The sequence below is a fragment of the Jaculus jaculus genome, chromosome 14 (genome assembly GCF_020740685.1).
Source record: "Jaculus jaculus isolate mJacJac1 chromosome 14, mJacJac1.mat.Y.cur, whole genome shotgun sequence".
NCBI lineage: Eukaryota > Metazoa > Chordata > Mammalia > Rodentia > Dipodidae > Jaculus > Jaculus jaculus.
In genome coordinates, this window is record NC_059115.1 from 384,834 (window position 1) to 408,321 (window position 23,488).

Genomic DNA, 23,488 nt, shown 5'->3' on the forward strand with positions numbered 1-23,488 from the left:
GTGGCATCTGGCTTATGTGGGTACTGGGGAATTGAACCAAGCTCCTTAGGCTTTGCAGGCAAGTACCCTAACTGTTAAGCCATCTCCCCAGCCCTTATTTCTTTTCTTCCTTTTTAAAATTTTTCTTTACTTATTTGAGAAAGAGACAGATAAAGAAAGAATGAGTTGGGCATGGTGGCACACGCCTTTAATCCCAGCACTTGGGAGACGGAGGTAAGAGGATAACTGTGGTTGTTTGATTCAGGTGTCCCCCATAAACTTAGGTGTTCTGAATGCTAGGTTCCCAGCTGGTGGAGATTTGGGAATTATGCCTCCTGGAAGGAGTGTATTGTTGGGGGCAGGCTTATGGTTGTTATAGCCAGTTTCCCCTTGCCAGTGTTTGGCACACTGTTCTGTTGCTATGGTCCACCTGATGTTGGCCGGGGGTGATGTCCACCCTGTGTTCGTTCATGTTGTCATTTCCCCTGCCATCGTGGAGCTTCCCCTCGAGCCTGTAAGCGAAAATAAACCTCTTTTTACCACAAGCTGCTCTTGGTTGAGTAATTTCTGCCAGGAATGCGAGCCTGACTGCATCAATAACCATGAGTTCGAGGCCTCCTTGAGACTACATAGTGAATTCCAGGTCAGCCTTGTCTAGACTAAGACCCTATCTTGGGAATGGGGGAAGAATGGGTATGCCAGGGCCCCCCAGCCACTGCAAATGAACTCTAGACAGACACATTCACCTTACGTGGTGTGGTGGTTTGATTCAGGTGTCCCCCATAAAATTATGTATTCTGAATGCTAGGTTCCCAGCTGATGAAGATTTGGGAATTAGTACCTCCTGGAGGCAGTGTTGTTGGCAGCAGGCTTATGGGTGTTATAGCCAGTTTCCCCATGCCAGTGTGTGACATACTCTCCTGTTGCTATTGTCAACCTTATGTTGGCCAGGGGGTGATGTCCACCCTCTGCTCATGCTCTCATTTTCCCTTACATTATGGAGCTTCCCCCTCGAGCCTGTAAGCCAAAATAAACTTCTTTTTCCCCACAAACTGCTCTTGGTTGGGTGATTTCTACCAGCAATGTGGACCTGACTGCAACAGTAAAGTTGCCAAGTTACCAAGAGTGGGGTGGACGGCTTTGGCCTTTTGGAGCTGATTTTCAAGAGGAATGTGGAAGGATTTGAAACCTTGGTCTAAGAGACGCCTTGCAGTGCTGTTAGTACAGCTTGATAGACTATTCTGGTCCGGGTTGAAAGACCTGAAAGCAATAAGAACTGTGGACTGTGAGGTTTGGCTTATGAAGGTGAGAAAGTTTTTCTTGGACTGGGCTAGCAGTTTGTGTGAGAAGCTTGCTATTATGTCCATGTCCTGAGAAGTTGTGCAGGGTTGCACTGCATAGAAATGAAGTGGTGTGAGCAGAGGGATATGGCAGAGGAAAAAAAATCTTTGTATGAACTACTGCCTGTTCAGCTGCAATTGAGAGATTACAGCCTTTGAAATTGGGCCAGCTGACCTGCACTGGGGCAACAGAAAGAATGTAGACTCTTGAAGGGGCCTGAGTGCTCAAGGAATCCTGTTCTTCAAAGTCTGCTTTATTCCCCCTGGATTAACAAATTGGCACCCTACCTGGTATTGTGGAGTATTAAGAAATGCAGGAAAGAGAGGATCATTGAGTTTGCAACACGGTCTTGTGTTTTGGAAATGGCCATGGGCGGTGCGAAGCAGGTTTGCTGGATGCCTGCGTGGAGACTCAATGGAGCCATGAGGGTGAACCGTGGATTGCAGTGGAGATCCAGTGGAGCTGCCAGGACCATGAGATGGCTGTTAAGGAAAGCTGCTGGCCCTGATGAAGTTTTCCAGGACTATGAGTAGCCTAGCTGGAGGGATGGAATTGGAATGCCAGAGACTTATTGCTTGTTAGAATTATCAAACTTGGAGATTCATCACTGGCTAGAATTGGACTTGAAACTCCAGAGTTTGATGTTTTCCCTGGTTGTTTTAAATCTTGAATTGGTTGAATATTTCTTTGCTATGCCCAGTGTCATCTTTTGCAGTGTGAATGTTTATTCTGTGCCATTATGGGGTGTGTGGGGGGGTATTTTTTGGTATTATGGCTCAGTTAAAAGATCTTGGACTGTGCGGGCTGGAGAGATGGCTTAGTTGTAAAGCGCTTGCCTGTGAAGCCTAAGGACCCCGGTTCGAGGCTCAATTCCCCAGGACCCACATTAGCCAGATGCACAAGGGGGCGCACGCGTCTGGAGTTTGTTTGCAGTGGCTGAAGGCCCTGGCGCGCCCATTTTCTCTCTCTCTCTCTCTCTCTCTCTCTCTCTCTCTCTCTCTCTCGATCTGCCTCTTTCTCTGTCACTCTCAAATAAATAAAAATACCCAAAAAAAATAAAAAAAAAAAAAGATCTTGGACTGTGGATGTACGAACATCATTGGGATTGACAAAAACTCTGGGGACTTTTAAAGTTGGACTGAATATACTATATTTTACATTATGTATGGATATCAGTTTATGGAGGCCAGGGGTGGAATGTGGTGGTTTGATTTGGGTGTCCCCCATAAAATTATGTGTTCTGGATGCTAGGTTCCCAGCTGATGGATATTTGGGAATTAGTACCTCCTGGAGGCGGTGTTGTTGGCAGCAGGCTTATGGGTGTTATAGCCAGTTTCCCCATGCCAGTGTTGGGCACACTCTCCTATTGCTATTGTCCACCTTATGTTGGCCGGGGGGTGATGTCCACCCTGTGCTCATGCTATCGTTTTCCCTGCCATCGTGCAGCTTCCCCCTCAAGCCTGTAAGCCAAAACAAACCTCTTTTTTTCTCACAAGCTGCTCTTGTTTGGATGATTTCTACCAGCGATGCAGACCTGACTGCAAATGTAGGCACTTGGAAATCAAACTTGAGTCCTTAGGCTTTGCAGTCAAGCACTTGAACCACTGAACCATCTCTTCAGCCTCATCCTTCATTTCTTTATAGCTTCATAGTCCATTTCATATTTAGCCCTTTCTGTTATGTGTTTTTATGTATGTGTGTGTGCATGTGAAGTAATGTCCAATTTCACATTTTCTGCATAGATCCCCATTCATTCAAGCCCTTTTTACTCTACACTTCTGCCCTTGTCATAAGTCATGTCTCTGTTTGTCTCTGGACATTCTCTGTGTTTCTCTTGCGTGTTTGTTCCTGCATCATGTCATATTGTCCTTATTTCTTCAATCATAAGACTTCATCACAGTAAGAAGCAACCTCCCACGTGTTCAAGAATGTTGTCTTAGCCATTCTTGGCTTTTTTTTTTTTGTTTGTTTTTGTTTTTCGAAGTAGGGTCTTGCTCTAGCCCAGGCTGACCTGGAATTTATTATGTAGTCTCAGCCTGGCTTCATACTCACAGTGATCCTCCTACCTCTGCCTCCCTCCTGAGTGCTGGGATTAAAGGTGTGCCACCAGCCAGCTCAATCTTGGTTTTTACAATTTCATGTAAATGAGACAAGCAGCTTGTTACTGTGTACACACAAGTGTGTGTGCTCATGTGTGCTACATTCACACACACACACGACCCACCCAATCCATGAATGTGGTATGTCTATCTGTTTATTTCTTCTCCCATGACTCAAAAAAGTGTCATATAGCTGGGCATGGTGGGCACACCTTTAATCCCAGCACTTGGATGGCAGAGGTAGGAGGATTGCCATGAGTTTGAGGCCACCCTGAGACCACATAGTGAATTCCAGGTCAACCTGAGCTAGAGTGAGACCCTACCTTGAAAAACCAAAAACAAAATGTTATACATCCCAGCAAGGCCTTCCCTGACTCCTGTTTTTCCCAGGTACTGGGTGGATGTAGCAGAGGATCTCTGTTCTCTACTCCCACAAGGCACCCAGCTCCCCAAGTTTGGCCTTGCTGAGTGAGACCCTCCCCCATTCCCTGTTCTTGCCTGGCACCACCCTGGACCCTGCAAAGGGCGGGCAGGGTGCCCATGAAGGAGGCTATAATTTTCCCGAATGATTTCAGGGGCTAATTAAAGGTTTTCCTTGACTAATCAGCTTACAGTTTAATTATCAGTGAATAGGCACAGGGATATGGAAGCAGCTCTGCTGGAATCTCCCCTTAGCATGGCTGGGAGAAGCCAAGATCCAACCCTCCCCCTTAGCCTTCCCAGGATGTTTGGATATCCCACACCTTCCCATGGGTCAGCAGGGTGAAGGACTGCATGTGCGACTGAGGTTGGTTAGACCAAGCCCTTGCCCTGCTCCAGCTGCTTTTATGGCTCCTGTAGCTAGGGATGAGATGGGCTGGACTCCATGGCTTAAACAGAGAGAGCCCTGGCCTCCTCTTAGTGTCCTTCACTGGTTCTGGGGTCCTGACTTAGAGGCCAGCATTCCTGGAAAGCCTGTGCAGGTGCCAGCCTGTCCAGCTGGGGTGCTGTAGCCTCCTGCTATCTGGCTGGTCACAGTTAGTGACCACACACACTGATAAGTGAGCTGAGGGAGATTCCCATACTGGACCCTGTGGCTTGGGGGCAAGGGCTTCTGGAGAGGAGCACTGAGGAGAGTGCTGAGGAGGAGGGGACAGGGGCATTGAGTGATAGCTTAGGCTGGCTGCTCCAGGATGGATCATGAGAGTCTATGAAGGGGAGGGGGCCCCAGAGATGGCTGTGTCAAGCCTGGTTTCATTCCTTGCATTCCTCAGTAGGCCCCAGACTCCTAGTGGCTCTAAGTGGGGGATGGTGCCCAGCAGAAGGACCTTGTGGACATCAGCCCTGCTGTGTCAGTTTCCCTTATTCACACCCTGCCATCTCCAGGCCTGGGTCTTTGGCCACCCTCCATTTCATCAGCAGGTAGAGACACCTGGAATAGGTTGAGGCGATGTAGGAGCTTAGGGCCACAGTGTTTGGTACTCCACTGTGTCTCTTGCTGTGGAGCTGGGCACACAGTGTCTGGTGAGCTGAGCAGAAACAGCAGGATGCAAGCTGCTGGCCTGAAGGCACAGTAGCACACTTCTGTTAGCTTTTGTGACAGTCTGACTAGGAGGGTTAAATCATGGTACACTGTGAAGAAACGACTGTTCTTAGGAACAGGCTTCCATTCCTGGAGGTGTGTAGCTTTTTTTTTTTTTTAAACCCCACCCCAGCCACTTTTGTTCTGGGTACTAGGGCAGTAGTCTGCCCGTGCATGCATACATACATGTTTTGTTTTGTTTTGTTTTGTTTTCAAGGTAGGGTCCCACTCTAGCCCAGGCTGACATGGAACTCACTCTGTAGACCCAGGCTGGGTTTAAACTCACAGTGATCCTCCTACCTCTGCCTCCCAATCACTAGGAGTAAAGGCATTACTACGCTTAGCTTTTTCCTTTTTTTTTTTTTTTTTTTTTGTTTGTTTTTGGTTCTTTGAGGTAGGGTCTCACTGTGGTCCAGGCTGACGTGTAATTAACTATGTAGTCTCAGGGTGGCCTCGAACTCTCAGCGATCCTCCTACTTCTGCCTCCTAAGTGCTGGGATTAAAGGAGTGCACCACTATGCCCGGCCTCTACCTTGTTTTTTTGATACAAGTTCTCACACAACCTAGAGCTCACTGATTCCACTAGACTAGCTAGGTAGTAAAACCCAGGGATGCTTCTGTCTCCACCTCCCCAGTGCTGTGATTACAGGTAATGTGCTGCTGTGCTAGTTGTTTTTTTTTTTTTTTTTTAATATTCAATTAGGGCTGGAGAGATGTCTTAGTGGATAAGGCACTTGCTTGTGAAACCTAAGGACCCAGGTTCGATTCCCCAGAACCCATGTAAGCCAGATGCACAGGTGGCACATGTATCTGGAGATTATTTGCAGTGGCTAGAGGCCCTGTGTCCATTTTCTCTTACATAAATAAATAAAATGTTAAATACTTACTTATTTGAGAAAGAGAGAAAGACATATATGAAAGAGTCCTGGGGAATTGAACTTGGGTCCTTAAGCTTCGCAGGCAAGCACCTTAACCGCCAAGCCATCTCTCCAGCCCCCAAGTTGGTTATTGTTGTTGTTGTTTGTTTGTTTGTTGGTATGTGTATGTGTAGTATATGTGGTGTGTGTAGTGTATGCAAGTGTCTGTAGATACGCACACCTCAAGCACACACCAGAATCCAGAATAGGTCATCAGTATCCTTCTTTATTATTCTTCCATTTTATTTCCCTGAGCCAGTCTCTCACTGAACCGGAAACTTGCTGTCTTTTGGTTAGACTGGTTGACCAGGGAATCCCAGAGATCCTTTTGTCTCTGCACCCTGAGCTCTGTAGTTACAGGCACATACAGCCAGACGCAGGTCCTCATGCTTGCGCAACAAGCAGTCTTACCCCTTGAGCCATCTCCCCAGCTCCTGCACCAGACTGTGCCGGTCTTGGGTACTTCTGTTCAGGTCCTCATGCTTACATGCCAAAGCACGTTATCTACCCAGGCATCTTCCCAGCTCCTCTTGTCGCATTCTCATTTCCCTCTCTCCTTCTCCCTTTCCCCTGCAGAAGTTTTGCCGATGAAGCCAGAGAGTGATGGCATCTGCAGCCCCAGGAGATCCTTGTGGTAGGGAGGAATGCTGATGTCATCTAGCCAGTCTTCCTCCCTGCTTTTATGTAGAGTTGGGTGTGGGGGGTCATACATCACATTGACAATTGGAGGCTACTGGGATTGCTTCTGGAACCTGGAGCCACCAGACCTTACATGGGCACTAGAGTTTGGCTATCCATTGCCAGTTGATTTCCAGCTGCTGTGGCCTGCTGGCCCTAGTTTAAAGCCAGTCCAGGCTTATGCTAAAATGTGAATACTGCATTGCAGGAGCCTCAATTATTTTGGTTCCATAGTCCCCACATGCTGTGAGCTATGCTGTCTTCTCTTCCCCACCCATCTGGGAGTGCCTTCCTCTCTGACCTCAGGCAAGGCCCTTAGCTCAGATGGCCCTACTTCCTATATCTTGTGCTAGAGGATAATGACTGGCTCCCCACTAGGACTGCTGGGGAGTGAGGAAGTGAGTATGGGGCATGTGTGTGGTTCAGAGCCTGCTATCATCTGTCATTAGAGTCCCCATTACTGTTATTACCATTACGGTTGTTAGAGAGGCTGGGTGTACCCTTGGATCTGTAGACAGCATTTGCAAGACTAATGATTTTATAGCCCATCTCCCTTCATAAGATGTAGAACACCTTTGTATTACAGAAATGTCCTCACAGACTCAGACTCAGGGCTTTCCTCTCCTCCCCAGGTGCCTGTCACCAGCTTCAGCAGCTATTATTCATGGCCTTTGCCATCTGAAGCCCCAGCCCAGATTAGAATTAGGGTCCCAGGCTGGCTTAGAACTCATAGCAATCCTCCTGTCTGCCTCCCGAGTGCTTAGATTAAAGGCGTGCACCACCACGCCTGTCTTTTTTTTTAATATTATTTATTTAAGGGAGTGAGAAAGAGAAAGGCAGGGAAAGAAAGAAACGATGGGTGGGTCAGGGCCTCTAGCCAAATGCAAACAAACTCCATATGTATATGCCACTTTGTGCATTTAGCTTTACATGGACACTGGGGAATTGAACTTGGGTCCTTAGGCTTTGCAGGCAAGCGCCTTAACTGCTGAGCTGCCTCTCCAGTCCAAAGTTTTTGAGACAACTGTACATTCATGTTGAAGTTGTGAGATGCCTGTAAGCAGGATGTGTCACATTCTTCCCCCAGTGGTAACATCTTAGAAAAATGTGTCTAGTATAACAACCAGAATGTGGACCTTGATCTGGTTAAGACTGAACATTCCGTCAGAAGTATCCCTCCTGTCGCCTTTCACACCTGAGCTTCTCTCCACCTCTAACTTCAGTCATCCATTCCCTAGTTTTATAATTCCATCGTTTCAGCAGTGTTACACAAGCAGACTCATACCACAGGGAACCTTTAGGAATCAGCTTCATTCACGCAGCTCAGTTCTCTGGAGATGCTTGCAGATGGTCGGGAGCTCCTCCCTTGTTATTGCTGGGTGGCACTCACAGATACACCAGGGTGTTTAGCCATCCACCCATTGAGGGACATCTGCTTATTTCTAGCTTTTTGGCTATTACAAGTAAAGCTGCTATAAACGTGCACATATTGTTTTTTGTGTGGAGCATAAATTTTTCTTTCTCTGGGACAAATACCCCAATGTGTAATCACTGGGCAGCATGGCGGTTGCCTGTTCTAAGGAAGCTGACAGACTGTTTTGCACAGTGGCTGCACCATTCATTTTCCATTCCTCCCGGCACTGTGTGGAGGATCCTGTTTCTCTGCAGCCTCACCAGCATTTGGTATTGTCGCTATTTGTTATTTTAACTCTTGTCATAAGTGTGTAGCGCTATTTCTGGATGGCTTTAATGGGCATCACTCTAATGGCTAGTGTTGTTAAAATCCCCATGTGTGCTTATCTGTCATCTGTGGGTCTGCCTGGGTGACATGTCCTGGTTTCTGCTCATTTCTTATTGGACTTTTTTGGTTTGTTTATTGCTCAGTTCTGAAACTACTTTATCTAGCCTAGGCACTATGTTTGTCAGATATGTGGCATGCAAACATTTCTCTCAGTCTGTGGCTTGTCTTTTTTTTTTTTTTTTCCTGGTGCTGGGGATTGAATGTAGGGCCTCACACATACTATGCAAGTGCTCTACCACTGAGCTACATTCTCAGCCCTGTAGCTTATCTTTGTTTTTGTTTGTTTTTTTAAAGTTTCTTGCTTATTTTTACTTATTTATTTGAGCATGACAGAGAGAGAAAGAGGCAGATAGAGAGAATGGGCGTGCGAGGGCCTTTAGCCACTGCAAACAAACTCGACGCATGTGCCCCCTTGTGCATCTGGCTAACATGGGTCCTGGGGAGTCGAGCATTGAACTGGGGTTCTTTTTTTTTTTTTTTTTTTTTTTTTGGTTTTTCGAGGTAGGGTCTCACTCTGGTCCAGGCTGACCTGCAATTAACTCTGTCATCTCAGGGTGGCCTTGAACTCATGGCAATCCTCCTACCTCTGCCTCCTGACTGGGATTAAAGGTGTGCGCCACCACGCCCGGCTCGAACCGGGGTTCTTTGGCTTCACAGGCAAGGGCTTAACTGCTACACCATCTCTTCAGCCCCTTATCTTTGTTTTGTTGTTGTTGAGATAGGGTCTCACTCTAGCCCAGGCTGACCAGAAACTTGCTCTGTAGTCTCAGGCTAGCCTGGAATTCATGGTGATCCTCCTACCTCTGCCTCCCCAGTGCTGGGATTAAAGGCATGCACCACCACGTCTGACTTTATTATCATCATCGTTATCAGAGAGAAAGAAAATGAATTGGCATGCCAGGCTCTCTAGCCACTGTACTCAAACTCTAGACACATGCATCATCTTGTGCGCATGTGTGATCTTGTGCGCTTGCATCACATTATGCGTCTGGCTTACGTGGGACCTGGAGAGTCAAACATGAGTCCTTAGGCTTCGCAGGTAAGTGCCTTAACTGCTGAGCCATCTCTCCAGCCCTGTAGCTTGTCTTTTTAGCCTTTTCACATGGACTTTTGCAGAGGGAAAAAAAATTTCTCTTTCCTTTAGAAAAAACTTGGAGCCAGGTATGATAGTGCGCACCTTTAATTCCAGCACTTGGGAGGCAGAGGTAGGAGCATCGCTGTGAGTTTGAGGCCACCCTGAGACTATCTAGTGAATTCCAGGTTAGACTAAGCTAGAGTAAGACCCTACCTCAAAAAAACCAAAAAAAAAAAAAAGTGGTTATTTGCGTGCGAGTGTGTGTGTGTGTGCGCGTGTGCGTGTGTACGGGCACCAGGGTTTCTTGTTGCTACACATGAATGTGTATCCATCTTTATGTGGTTACTGAGGCATTGAACCCAGGCTGGCAAGCTTTGCAAGCAAGTTCTTTTAGCCACTGAGCCATCTCCCCACCCCCAGCCCCCCTTTTTTTGTTTGTGTCTTTGTTTTTGAGGTAGGGTCTTGCTCTAGTTTAGGCTGACCTAGAATTCACACTCAGACACACACACTGGCTGGTCTTGATCTTGAACTCAAGGCAATCCTCCTACCTCAGCCTCCTGAGTGTTGGGATTCTAGGAACTAGTCAGCATTCCTAGCTCATTTTTCCTTTTATGGATCATGCTTTTGTTATCAAGCCCAAGAACCCTGGTGCCAGATCCTGAAATCCTGAAGATATTCTTCTGGGTTTTTTTGTTTGTTTGCCTGCTTGCTTAGTACTGGAGATTGACCCTAGAGTCTTGCACATGCTGGATAAGCATTCTTAACTAGCCCTTAGTCCTCCTTTTACTTTTAATTTTGAGACAGAGTCTTGCTAGCCTTGTATCTGTCATTGTCTTGCCTCAGCCTCCCAAGCAGCTTGTATTATAGGCCCAATTTTGTTTTCTAAAAGTCTTTAAGTTTTACATTTAAGGCTATAATCTCTTGTGAGTTAAATTTTGTGTAAAGTGCTTCAACCAAGGTGGAAGATGAGGACCAACCTGAAGTAGGAGGTGCATCCCGTAATCCCTGACCTCCACACGCACTCCATAGCACATAACACACTCATAATATGCAATAAATCAATAAACCTTTTAAGTTGTTTATTTATTTGTGAGACAGAGACAGAATGTGGGTGCTCCAGAGCCTCTTGCCACTGCAAACTCCAGTTACATGCACCAGTATGTGCATCTGGCTTTAGGTGGGTACTAGGGAACTGAACCCAGCCAGTAGGCTTTGCAAGCAAGTACCTCTTACTACTGAATCATCTCCGCAGCCCAAGTGAAGCTTTTTAAGCCGGTCATGGTACAGTGCACCTTTAATTCCAGCACTCTGGAGGCAGAAGTAGGTGGATCTCCAGGAGTGAATTCAAGGCCACCCTGAGACTACATAGTGAATTCCTGGTCAGCCTGGCTTAGAGTGCAACCCTATTTCAGGAGGGGAAAAAAAAAACACAAAAACAAAAAAGAAGCCCACCTTTTTAAAAAGCCACTGTGTTGTACACTGACAAGTAAAATGATAAATGAATATGTTACCACAATAAAATAATCATTTTGAGGAAATTTGTGGTGTTCTGTTTTTTTCCTTGCAGGGGTGGGGATGGGATTTAAGGTAGTGTCTCACTCTTGTTCAGGCTGACCTGGAACTCAAATCTGTAGTCCCAGGCTGACCCTGAACTCAAGGAGTACTTCCTACCCCAGCCTTGTAAGCCTGGAGTTAAAGGTTAGAGCCATCAAGTTTGACATCATCATAATCTTATTCTATTTATTTTAATTTTTGAGACTCATAGAGATCCTTCTACCAGAGCCTTGTGAATGCTGGGATTAAAGGTTAGAGCCATCACATCCAGCAGCAGCAGCATTATTTTTATTTATTATTTATTTTTGCTTTTTTAAAATATATTTTTGTTTATTTTTTTTTTATTTATTTGAGAGCGACAGAGAGAGAGAGTTAGAGAGAATGGGCACGCCAGGACTTCCAGCCACTGCAAGTGAACTCCAGATGCGTGCGCCCCTTTGTGCATCTGGCTAACATGGGTCCTGGGGAATCGAGCCTCAAACTGGGGTCCTTAGGCTTCACAGGCAAGTGCTTAACCGCTAAGCCATCTCTCCAGTCCTGTTTTTGCTTTTTTGAGGTCGACCTTACTATGTATATCAGGCTGGTCTCAGACTGTCAGTGATTCTTCTGCTTTTGTCTCCTCAGTGCTGGGATTACAGGTATGCACCATCATGTCTGGCATAAACACTGTTTTTAAAACCCACTAAGGTGTCCTGGTTTGGGTCTGGTTGTGGGTTCTCCTGTTGTTTTACTGTCTTGATATCTTTATATTCGTTCATGAATGTCTTGATTGCCACAGTTGAATGGCAATGGAATGACACCTCATGCTTCGTTCTTCCCCACAGAGCTCTTCTAGGGCCTTTTAAAACCTCTCCAGGATCCCAGTGTACAGGCTGGAGGCAACTCATTTTGCTCAGTTTCAGATCACCCTGGCCACCTCCCTCATCCTCAGTCCTGTGTCCAACTCATCACGAATGTTGTGAACTCACAACTGTCCCTCTCCAAATCCCTGCTGTTCTGTCCTTAGCTGCCTGGCCCATGTTCTGTCCTGACCTCTCTTTCCCACAGCAACTCAGGCCTCCTAGGTCCTACCCGCTCCCAGGAGCCAAAGTAATAATATCAAAGTTCATGTCTTGTCCTTGGCAACCCACATCAGTCCCCTTGCCCTCCTATGTCTGTCTGGCTTCTACCACAGCATCCTCCCCTCTAGACAGCCTGTCAGCCGGAGTTCATGTTTCATTTGTGTGATGTCTGGCTGGAAACCCCATGTGGCTTCTGATGGGCATGTGATGGATTCCTGGTGAGGATCCCTGAGTGCTGAAAGCAAGTTGCAAGTGGCTGGAGCTGGTGACTGGGGAAGAGGGAATGAAGAAATGAGGACAGAGTTGGGCATGGCCCGAGGCCTCCTGGTGGGGAGATGACTTTAGCTGCATAGATTTTCAGCAGAGAGGGACATGCTCAGATTAGCTTTACAAAAGTCTGCCTGAACAAGCAGAAAAGTAAGCAGAGGTTTTGAATAGAGACTTAGCGGAAAAGAACATTCTGTAAGCATGAAAGGATACTCAGTGGACTAAGTAGAAAATGCAAATAAAAACTAGGCTGAGCCTGACAGACTTCTCTGGGCAAAAATCAGAGAGATTGGTAGCACTTATGCTGCAGCAGCTAGAGGAATGGGCAGGCCCAGGTCTTGCTGTGGGGCCAGTAGCCAAGTAACCCTCACACAGGGCCACTTGGCAGTGGTAAGCTCTGCCTGGCAGTTCTACTTATAGGCATTTACCCACAGACAAGCTTGCACACCTGTGAGGTGCTAGCTGCATGCAGTTAGCATTGCTGCATTGCTTGTAAGATCTGGCTCCAAGGGGGCTGGTTCAGGGAATCACAACCCTTCCACAAGGCTGCTCATCATTCTTCCACGATTAAGACATGGAAAATTGCACATTACATACATACATATTCTCTTTCTTTTTTAAAAAAATATTTTTTGTTTGTTTATTTGAGAGTGACAGCCACAGAGAGAGGGAGAGGCAGAGAAAGAGAGAGAATGGGCGTGCCATGGCCTCCAGCCACTGCAAATGAACTCCAGATGTGTGCGCCCCCTTGTGCATCTGGCTAACGTGGGTCCTGGAGAATCAAGCCCCAAACCAGAGTCCTTAGGCTTCACAGGCAAGCACTTAACTGCTAAGCCATCTCTCCAGCCCCATACTCTTTTTCTTTACCATAGTAATTTGAAATTGTTAGAATGCATTCTGAAAAGAGCATAACCAGTTATTATAAAAGTCAAGTTTTGTTGATATCCTCCAGGTAAAGACCAAGATAGTGGGTGACAGCATCTTTGTACCCTCAAAATCTGCTCTTTTTCCTTTTCTTTTTTTCTTTCTTTTTTTTTTTTTTTTTTAAGCATGATATAGGCATTTCAGCCCCTCGCTCACTGGTGAATTCTAGGCAAGCATTGTACTGCTAATCTGCACCCCTACAACCCACACTGGTGGATTCTAGGCTGGTCAGGGAAAGCTCACTCTTTACCTATTTTTTGGTTGTGTTTTTTTTGTTGTTGTTGTTGTTTTTGTTTTTTGAGGTAGGGTCTCATTCTGGCCAAGGCTGACCTGGAATTAACTATGTAGTCTCAGGGTGGCCTCAAACTCGCGGTGATCCTCCTACCTCTGCCTCCCTAGTGCTAGGATTAAAGGCGTGCGCCACCATGCCCAGCGTTTTGTTTTGTTTTGTTTTGTTTTTAAAGAGGCTAAGATTGAGACAGGATCTTGCTATGTAGTCCTGGCCAACCTGGTACTCACTGTGTATCCCAGGCTGGCCTCAGACTTGGAACAGTCCTATTGCCTCAGCCTCCTGAGTGCTATGATTTCCATGTTTTTAAAAAAATTTTTATTTTGAGACAGGGCCTCACCTAGTTGCCCAGGCTGGCCTTGAACTCACTCTAAAACCCAGGTAGATCTTGATCTTTCAATCCTCCCACCTCATTCTCCCCTGTAGCGAGGATCACAGGTGTGTGCCACCATGCCTGGCCATTCTTCTGACTCCTGGAGCCATCACGCCATTGCCACCCCTGGCAAAGCACTAAAATGTATCCTTTCAATTGCCCGGCCTTGCACTTCATCTTAGCAGAATCCTGGGCTGTTTTATGTTTGTTTTTTAATTTATTTATTAGAGAGAAAAAGATACAGAGAGAAAGCAAGAAACAGAGAAGAGGGAATGGACATGCCAGAACCTCCAGTCATTGCAAACAGACTCCAGATGCATGCTCCACCTTGTGCATCTGGCTTATGTGGGTACTGGGGAATTGAACTTAGGTCCTTAGGCTTCACATGCAAGTGCCTTAACTGCTAAGCCATCTCTCTAGTCCTGTGTGTAATGTTTTTGAGACTAACCCGTATGTAGTGTAAACCTTTAGGCTCTCTGTGCTGTGCCCTTCCAAAGAGCCAGTAAGTCACAGTTTATGTACAACTCCTGAAGGTATTGTTTGCAGGCTCTAGTGATTGCCACCAGACTTCCTGTAGGTCAGCATTTTGCTTGAGTTGGTACCAGAACACCCGGTCCCTAGTGTGTTTTCCACCCAACTGGTGCCGCCAGAATCCTCCTAAGTGCCAGTCCCATGGCAGAGCCCAGGAGTGTTCATGAGCAGGGCTAGGTATGCAGCACATGTTGGTGGGGTTCTTTAAAGAGTGTGTATGCAGATACATTCGTGCACACATGTGTTGCCTCCAGGACAGACTCGTGACAGTGTAGGGGAAGCATCCTGCCTCTGTTTGTTCTTTGGTACCTTTTGGCTTTGGTACCATGTGACTGTATTGTACAGATTGAGGTAGGGAGATGAAAGGAAAGGGGTGTCTGGGCTCAGTGGCTCAAGGCACTTGCTTGCAAAACCTGCTGGCCCTTGGTTGATCCCCAGTACTCATGTAAAACCAGTTACACAATGTAGCCCATGCATTTAGAGTTCATATGCATCAGGCAAGAGGCCCTAGCATGCCTGTACTCTGGCTCTTCTCTCTCACTGTTGTTTTTTTTTTTTTTTTTTTTTGAGGTAGGGTTTCACTCTAGTCCAGGCTGACCTGGAATTCTGTATGTAGTCTCAGGGTGGCCTTGAACTGATGGTGATCCTCCTACTTCTTCCTGAATGCTGTGCGCCACCATGCCCGGCTTCTCTCACTCAAATAAATGAAGAAGAATATATATATATATATATATATATATATATAATTTTTTTTAAGGGACAGGGGGCTGGAGAGATGGCTAAGTGGTTAAGGTGCTTGTCTGCAAAGCCTAAGGTTCAATTCTCCAGGTCCCACATAAGCCAGATGCACAAAGTGGTACATGCTTCTGGAGATCGTTTGCAGTGGCTAGAGACCCTGAAGTGCCTATTCTCTCTATCTTCTCTGTATTTCTCTCTCTCTGCTTACAAATAAACAAATATTTTTTTAAAAATAATAAATAAAAAATAAAGCCATGCATGGTGGTGCACGCCTTTAATCCCAGCACTCGGGAGGCAGGGGTAGGAGATCGCCATGAGTTTGAGGCCACCCTGAGACTACATAGTGAATTCCAGGTCAGCCTGGACCAGAGTGAGACCCTACCTTGAAAAACCAAAAAATAAAATAGAATAAAAGGGACAGGGGCTGGGCGTGGTGATGCACCCCTTTAATCCCAGCACTCGAGAGCCTGAAGTAGGAGGATCTCTGTGAGTTCTAGGCCACTCTGAGACTGAATTACAGGTCAGCCTGGGCTAGAGTGAGACCCTACCTCGAAGGAAAAAAAAAAAAGGAAAGGGATATGAGTGTTTCCATAGGGCAAACCATGACTAGTTGAGAGTCCCTTTGCTCAGCCTTCCCTTCCCTTGGACCTGTTTCTTAGAGCTGGCCAGAGCTGCCCAGTCCTTGCTGTCTCCCTGCCCCCACCAGAGCCCAAACCTGCTGATCTGGTTTGGGGAGGCCGCCCCACTTGGCTTCTCTCTGGGTGTCTGTTTCCTGGATGCCCTACCCCCACCGGGAGGGGTTAGCCAGAGATCTGGGACTTCTAGGGTCCTGTAGACCAGCCCTGCCCCAGGGACTCTTGGGTGGCCAAGCAGGATGAAAGGGACAGAGGGCTCCAGGCCCTTAAAGCCATGTTCTGTATCTGGATGTAGTCTGTCCTCAGGGAGACTGTGATGGAGAGGGGCCAGGATGGCCACTTGCTGGCTGGCCTCACTACACTCACCAGAGACAGGGCCTGGGTGCTAAGAACATGTCTTTCCCTATATGCATTGCACCAAAGAAGCTCTCAACAGAGCCCTCTAAGGTCCAATCCTAGGGCTGGACCTTTCATCTAACTTGTCTACTTTGTGCCCTTGTGTGTGCTAGGAGCTTGGTAAGTTCAGAGAGACTGACAGTAGAAGAAAGAGGCCTGGCTGCCTTGGGGAAGCAAGGGCATCAAGGTAGGCCCAGAAGAGACATGTGACTCAGCTTGGGCTCTCAGGGAAGGCTTTCCTGGCAGATGCCTGAGATGGGCCGTGGCCCTGCTCTCACACAGCTTTTGGCCTTAGAAGGACAGACAGGGCCTTAAGTAAAGGGCTTTTTGCCCTGGGACCAAGCATCTATAGGGATGTTTCACCCAGGGCCAGCAGCCATTTGCAAAGGAGATATCAGGAGAGGAAGAAGAGGCTCAAAGCAAACCTACTTCATTCAGAGCAGCTGGTTAAGGGTATATATACCATGGGGATGACCTGCCTGGGAATCCTGGTACCTGACCTCCCTATGTCCCCTGAAGTACATTGGACAAATCACACAACCTCCCTGGGTCTCTGATGTTAAATAGCCTTGGTCAAGTACCTAACCCGTGTCTATGACCATAGTACCCTAAACAATAATCTGATCTGATTCCTGAAGCTAAGCAGGGTTGGGCCTGTTTAGTTTTGAATGAGACACATAAAGTACCTAATCCATGCAGAGCTGTGGCAAGGGAGTAGTTTTCCTCCAGTAAGATGATTGTGACCCTGTCCTTGCCAGTACCAGTGTGGCATTTATAAATCCCAGCCTCTGCCCCTCCATTTCTTTCCACTGTCCACATTTCCCCTTTCATCTTTCCTACTTGCAGCTCTTGCTGGAAACCCAGCAGGGCAGGGTAGAGGGGGGATGATTTACTAGGCTCTCTAGCTCTACCTCAGGGAGCCCAAACATCCTCCCACCCCAGGAAGCCCATCTGTCCCTCAGTCCCCATCCTCAACCACCTCAGCCCACCATCCCCCACCTCAGAGAGCTCACTCAGCCCAGAAGCCCTGTCCTGCACCTAGCCCCCTCTCTCAGGCCTCTGTCACCCACAGCCTGGTGTGGGGGGTATCTAGGTCAGTGGAGGCTGATCCTGCTGAAGCCAAACTGTGGCTGGGATCCCTGGCCAGCCCCTCTGTCCAGAAATTGTGGTCCACATGGCCCAGGCCCACCTACCCTGGCCTGCTGGCTTGACCCGCCTTCCGCCTCCTTTCCTCCCGCCCTCTGTGGGTGGGAACCACAGTCCCAGCTGGGCTGCTGCCAGGGCAGGCCCTTACAGCACTATCTCCACCCTGGAGCCTGGGGTGCACAGCCAACCACTCTGCTGGGTGGGTGCCCTGTTGGTCACTCTTGCTTTCTATGCTGGGAGCTCTGGCCTCCAGCTGCCCCTGGAGGGTGGCCCAGGAAGTAGGAAAAGGATGGTGGAGGTAAGCTGGCTGGGCTGGGCTGAGCTGCAGGGGAGCAGAAGACAGGGTGGGACTGGCTCCTGGAACCAGCTGTGCACTTGGGACCAACCACACCTTCTTGAGACCAGGCTCAGGTCATGATTGTTTCCATGTGTGAGTGGTAGGTACTGCTAAGGACTTGCTGGTGTCTGAGTATAGGTCCCTAAGCCTCTGTGGGAGTGTGTTCCTGGGTTCTAGCTTGCATGGGCCCTCTGTGGGGCTGTGCCCAGAGTTATTCTGGTGGTCTTGGATCTTTGGGGCTTTCACCACCTATCTACTGACTGTATATTGGTCTAGGGTTGTGTGAGTCTCAGAGTGTAGTCTTGGTAGGTCTTGGTGTGTGTGGCTGTCTTGGGGTACCTCCTTCACCAAGTCTGGCGGTTTTGAGCATCATCAGGGTTATGTCTGTACACATTCCCTACATTTCTTTGTTTCTTTGTTTTGTGTGTTTTTTCAAGGTAGGGTCTCGCTCTAGCCCAGGCTGACCTGGAATTCACTATGTGTAGTCTCAGGGTGGTCTTAAACTCATATTGATCCTCCTACCTCTGCCTTCCAAGTGCTGGCATTAAAGGTGCACACCACTATGCCTAGCACATTCCCTACATTTCTGTGTGCCATAGAGTGTGACGTGATTCTGGAGATGTAAGTGTGGGTGCCTTTCAAAAGCCCCTGTATCTGTCTTCAGGGTGTGGGGTCATATGTTTACAGAGGGCCCTGCCATGGGCTACCTTAGGTCCCAGCCTTTCAGCTTGCTGATTGCTTGCTCAGAGCCCACAGCCTACAAGCTGCTTCCCTGCATTTTCCCTCTGGTTCTCCCAACCTCCCTGGACCAGGCTCTGCTGGCATCACTGTTACAGAGGCAGGAACTCAGATCAAGGCTCATGTCCCTTCCCCACACCACATAGCAATCAAGGCATTGGCCCTGACCACCCTCCTGCAGTGTCTGTGCCTCTGCCAGCCACCACCCAGATGCTTGGGATGCTGGGGTATAGAGGGTGGATTACTACAATCTGTAGCTAGTTGGGGCCTTGCTGGGTAACTGATGTATATTGCTGGGGTCTTTGGTAGTGTGTGGCCAGTCCTGTGGGCTGTGGAATAGGTTTACTCTCCTGTGCATGTGTGCGTGTGTGAGATTCAGGGTGACCATGAGTTTGTTTGGTTTACTGGTGTTGGCTCTGTGATAAGAAGATAAGTATATATTGTGGCTATTAGTAACTCCGTGGTGTGTCTCCAGGGATCTGCGTGTACCCTTGTGTGGGGAGTGGGTTCTTGGCCCTGTATTGCATGGCAGAAAGATCAGCAAGAGAGGGACAGGGGAGGCAGACCCTCCTCTCTGCCTCACCCTCTCCTTCCTGCCCAGCCTTGGTCAGGGTAAGTGAAGTTTAGTACTATGTCCCCAGTCCCTGCAGTTCACCCACACTACCAAGTTTGCTCTGGAAACCATCCCACTCTGATTAAAGTTGGGGGCAGGGACACAGGCCAGCTCCTCATTCAGCCACACTCTGCAACACACCCTCACCTACTGCGTGCTGTACAGTGTTGGGGACACAGGAAGACTAAGACGCCGCGGACCCTACCTTCTTGGGCAGCAAGTTCAACAAGCAAGGCAGACTGGTCCTCAGACAGTAGCAACCCATCATGTTCCTCATCCCAGCCTAGGGGAAAGTGAGACTAACTCATGTACACTCCCAGGAGAACTGTGACCATTGTCCTCTTTCATGTGTTCATTCATTCATTCCGGGAGCATCAGAAGCAGTGGTTGTGGTAGTAACAGTGGCTAGTGTGCGGCAAGGACCCATTGAGGACAGGCCCTGCTCTACATGCTTCACTTGTGTCATCTAAACACGGACTAGTATTGCTGGGGTCTGGTAGTGTGTGGCCAGTCGTGTGGGCTGTGGACTGCTGCCCAAGAAGTCAGGGTCTGCAGTGTCTGCTCTGACCTCTAGTTTACACATGGAACTCTGAGGGCCAGAAATGTTGAGTGACTTGTCCAAGGCACACAGTTGGAATGGTGGAGCCAACATCTGTGTCTGAGCAGTTTGCTATTAACCACCAACTGCCAATTGAGCCCCTGTACAAAAGAGACAAATCCTGTCTTCATGGGGCTTCTCATCCACCCAGGAAGACATATGTCAATCAAAGGATCAAACAGACAAAAAGAAAATAATAATTGTGACAGGTGCCCTCATGGCAGTTGGAAGAAAAAAGGGATGAGAGGTGGAAGTTGTAAAGTGGGGTGTATCTCTGGACCCAGAATAAGGGCCCAGCCTATGCAAGGCCTACTGGGGGAGGATAGTTCTACCTTTGGCCAGGACAAACAGGGCAGGCCTGTCCTGGTTTCCCAGATGACCACCTTCTCCAGGTTAGGGTTGGCCACTCTGAGGGCTGGGGAGAATGTCTGCAGGCTTCTGCATGGGGTTAGCCTCTTGTTTGTCACTGCTCTGGTTGCATCTTCCCTGCTGAGGCCAAAGTGCTTGGGTAGATGGGCTTTCCTATCAATGAAGGACCTGGGGCCAATTTCACTGGGGTGCCTTTAGGTTGTGTTAAACACACACCAGGCTTCTCAACTGGATTCTTAGGCATCAGGGAACAGATATCCAGGTAGCTTGGATCAGAGGCTCTGGGGACACCTTGTGTGCAACACTTCCTTGCTTGCTTCTCAGGGTCCAGATTCATTACTTGGGCAAGTGTATCACTCACACCTGCCTCTCAGTGCCCACTGTGTACCAGACATTGCTCAAGGTGCCAGACAGCTGGCATTAAATAGGTGGAGATGAAGGTGGAGGAAGGAGGACCACATTTGATGGGTATGTGGTACCAGGTTATGATAAGAGCCATGGGAAAAGAGAAAGTAGGGTCTCAAATCTTTTTATTATTATTATTTTGGAATTTTTTTAAGAAAAAAAAATTATTTGAGAGAGAGAGAGAATGAGCATGCCCGGGCCTCCAGCCACTGCAAACAAACTTCAGACACATGTGCCGTCTTGTGTATCTGGCTTACAATTCCCCTGGGGAATTGAGCTTAGTCCTTTGGCTGTGCAGGCAAGTGCCTTAACTGCTGAGCCATTTCCTCCACCCTCTTTTTGTATTTTTGAGGTGGGGTCTTGCTCTAGTCCAGGCTGACCTGGAGTTCACTATGTAGTCTCAGGGTGGCCTCTAATTCACAGTGATTCTCCTGCCTCTGCTCCCAAGTGCTGAGATTAAAGGTGGGTGCCACCATGCCTGCCTGGCTCCAAATCTTTTTTTTTTTTTTTTTGATGGTGGGGACAGTTTAAGGCTCTTCCCTACAAAGCCAAAGGACCTAGGTTTGATGCCCCCGAACCCTCCTAAAGCCAGATGCAAAAGGTGGCACGTGTGTCTTTTTTTTTTCTTTTTTTCAAGACAGGGTCTCACTCTAGTCCAAGCTGACCTAGAACTCACTCTGTAGTCCCATACTGGCCTTAAACTTGCAGCAATTCTCCTACCTCTTCCTCTGAGTGTTGCAATTAAAGGTGTGTGCTACCACACTTAGCTAGGGTCCTAAATCCTTTTTTTTTTTTTTTTTTTTGGAAGCAAAGTAAGTTTTATTTGGGAAAGACATGAGCTGCCAGGCTGTCTGGTGAGACAAGAGCACAGCCAGGGTCCCAGATCTTGTTAGGGGAGGGGTCTGGACTATCTTTCTGAGGAGGTTTATGGGCACTAAGACCTGAATATCAAGAAAGGGTGGGGCTGGAGAGATGGCTTAGCCAAAGGACCCAGGTTTGATTCCACAGGACTCATGTAAGCCAGATGTACAAGATGGCACATGTGTCTGGGTTTTGCAGTGGCAAGAGGCCCTGACATGCCTGTTTTATCTGCCACTTTCTCTCTAATATATTTTTTTTTTAAGGGTGAGCTATGAAATTCTGGGAAAAAGGCACAGGAGGTGCAAAGGTCCTAAGGCTGGGACAAACTTCAGTTTCCACTTGGATAAGCTTGGCTGGAATACAGCAGAGAGGAGACAGGAGTTCTAAGTGGGCAGGGCTCCAGCAGGCAGGGTCATGTGGTTACTGTTGGAGTCACTAGGAAGCCTAGAAGAGTTGTATCCTCACTCCCCTTCCTCCTAAAGGCAGCTTCTCTGGCTGATGGTGAGGTTCACAAACCATCTCTGTGGTACAGAGTGGATAACCTGGCATTGTGTGGTCCTGCACAGTGGTTTTCACCATTTGGGCCTTCAGTTTCCTGGGAAGCATGAAGAAGACTCCTCACCCACTCAGTACTATTCAGAAGACCCAACATGTCCAGACTGCACGTCTGGATTAAGCTGGACTTCAGCAGCAGGGGGAAACCCACCATGGCTACACTCTGCCTAGGCACTGAAGTGCAGCCACAACCGAGTATATGACCCCTTTCCACATGAGCTGCCATTACAGCAAGGAAGGCAGCATAGGGCAAACTGGCAGTGTCATACTGGGGGCACTAAGCATGGGCTGGGAGCCAGTGGGCCAGGCTGAGTATCAAAGCAAGCTTTTACCAAACAAGCCAGGCCACTGAAACATGGGGACTGTCTTGTTTTGGGGGGACATAGTAAATAGAATCATTTTATTTCTCTTTTTCTGTTTGTTTTATTTTTTTATTTTTTATTTTGTTAAATTATTTATTTATTTATTTGAGAGCGACAGACACAGAGAGAAAGAGGGAGAGAGAGAGAATGGGGGCGCCAGGGCTTCCAGCCTCTGCAAACGAACTCCAGACGCGTGCGCCCCCTTGTGCATCTGGCTAACGTGGGACCTGGGGAACCGAGCCTCGAACCGGGGTTCTTAGGCTTCACAGGCAAGCGCTTAACCGCTAAGCCATCTCTCCAGCCCTGTTTGTTTTATTTTGAAGTAGAGTCTCACTCTAGCTCAGGCTGATCTGGAACTCATTACTCTCTCTGTAGTCCAGGCTGGCCTCAAACTCATAGTGATCCTCCTACTTCTGCCTCCCAAGTGCTAGGATTGAAAGGTGTATGCCTGATGATAGGATCATTTTCTTATGAAAAATCTGGGGTATAGTAGTAACTGGAAAATTTGAATGTTAAAGAATTTAAGTGATTTTTTTCTGAAATTAAAATATGCATTTCTGTTTGATTTTTTTAAAAATATTTTATTTATTTATTTTGGGTTTTCGAGGTAGGGTTTCACTCTAGTCCAGGCTAACCTGGAATTCACTATGTAGTCTCAGGGTGGCCTCAAACTCTCACAGTGATCCTCCTACCTCTGCCTCCAGAGTGCTGGCTGGTATTAAAGGCGTGCACCACCATGCCTGGCTAAATACTTTATTTTTATTTATTTGAGAGAGAGAAAATGGGCATGCCAGGCCATCCAGCCATTGCAAAGGAACCCCAGACACATGTGCCACCTTGTGCATCTGGTTTACATGGGTCCTGGGGAATCAAACCTGGGTCCTTTGGCTTTGAAGGCAAGCACCTTAACCGCTAAGCTGTCTCTCCAGCCCTGAAATATGCTTTTTTTTTTTTTTTTTTTTTTTTTTTAAGTAGAATACAGATATAGTACAGTTTTAGGGTCAAGCGTGACTTCAGAGGCTTCTGCCCCTAACTGGACCACCCACCTTTCCCATCATTCTTTCCCTTCCACAGTTATGGTCATCTTCCATCTCTGGGATCCCACAGTTTCTCTCAACTTTTCTACACTACATCAGAATGCCCACTGCCCCAGGTTGTAGGGAGCCTGGCAGCATTGTTGGTTACTGGATTCCCTTATGATGGTGATTGCCACATCAGCACTAAGCCAAGCTCCATTATGTCTTTTCTGCCAGGCCTTGGTGGCCCACACCTATAGTCCCAGCTA

At 47.7% G+C, this 23,488-nt stretch overlaps 1 protein-coding gene across 7 annotated transcripts in view; it reads left to right on the forward strand.

Annotated features, from left to right (window-relative positions):
- The window catches only part of Pak4 (p21 (RAC1) activated kinase 4), a 51,731-nt gene that overhangs the window by 13,844 nt on the left and 14,399 nt on the right, over window positions 1–23,488 (forward strand). Inside the window, exon 1 of one of the 7 annotated variants that reach the window (XM_045134353.1) lies at window positions 17,546–17,663. The exons of the other annotated variants lie outside the window; for them this stretch is intronic. The gene's annotated coding sequence lies outside the window, so the exon portion shown is untranslated. Of the gene's footprint in view, window positions 1–17,545; window positions 17,664–23,488 lie in introns of those variants that run through there. 7 annotated transcript variants of the gene reach the window in all.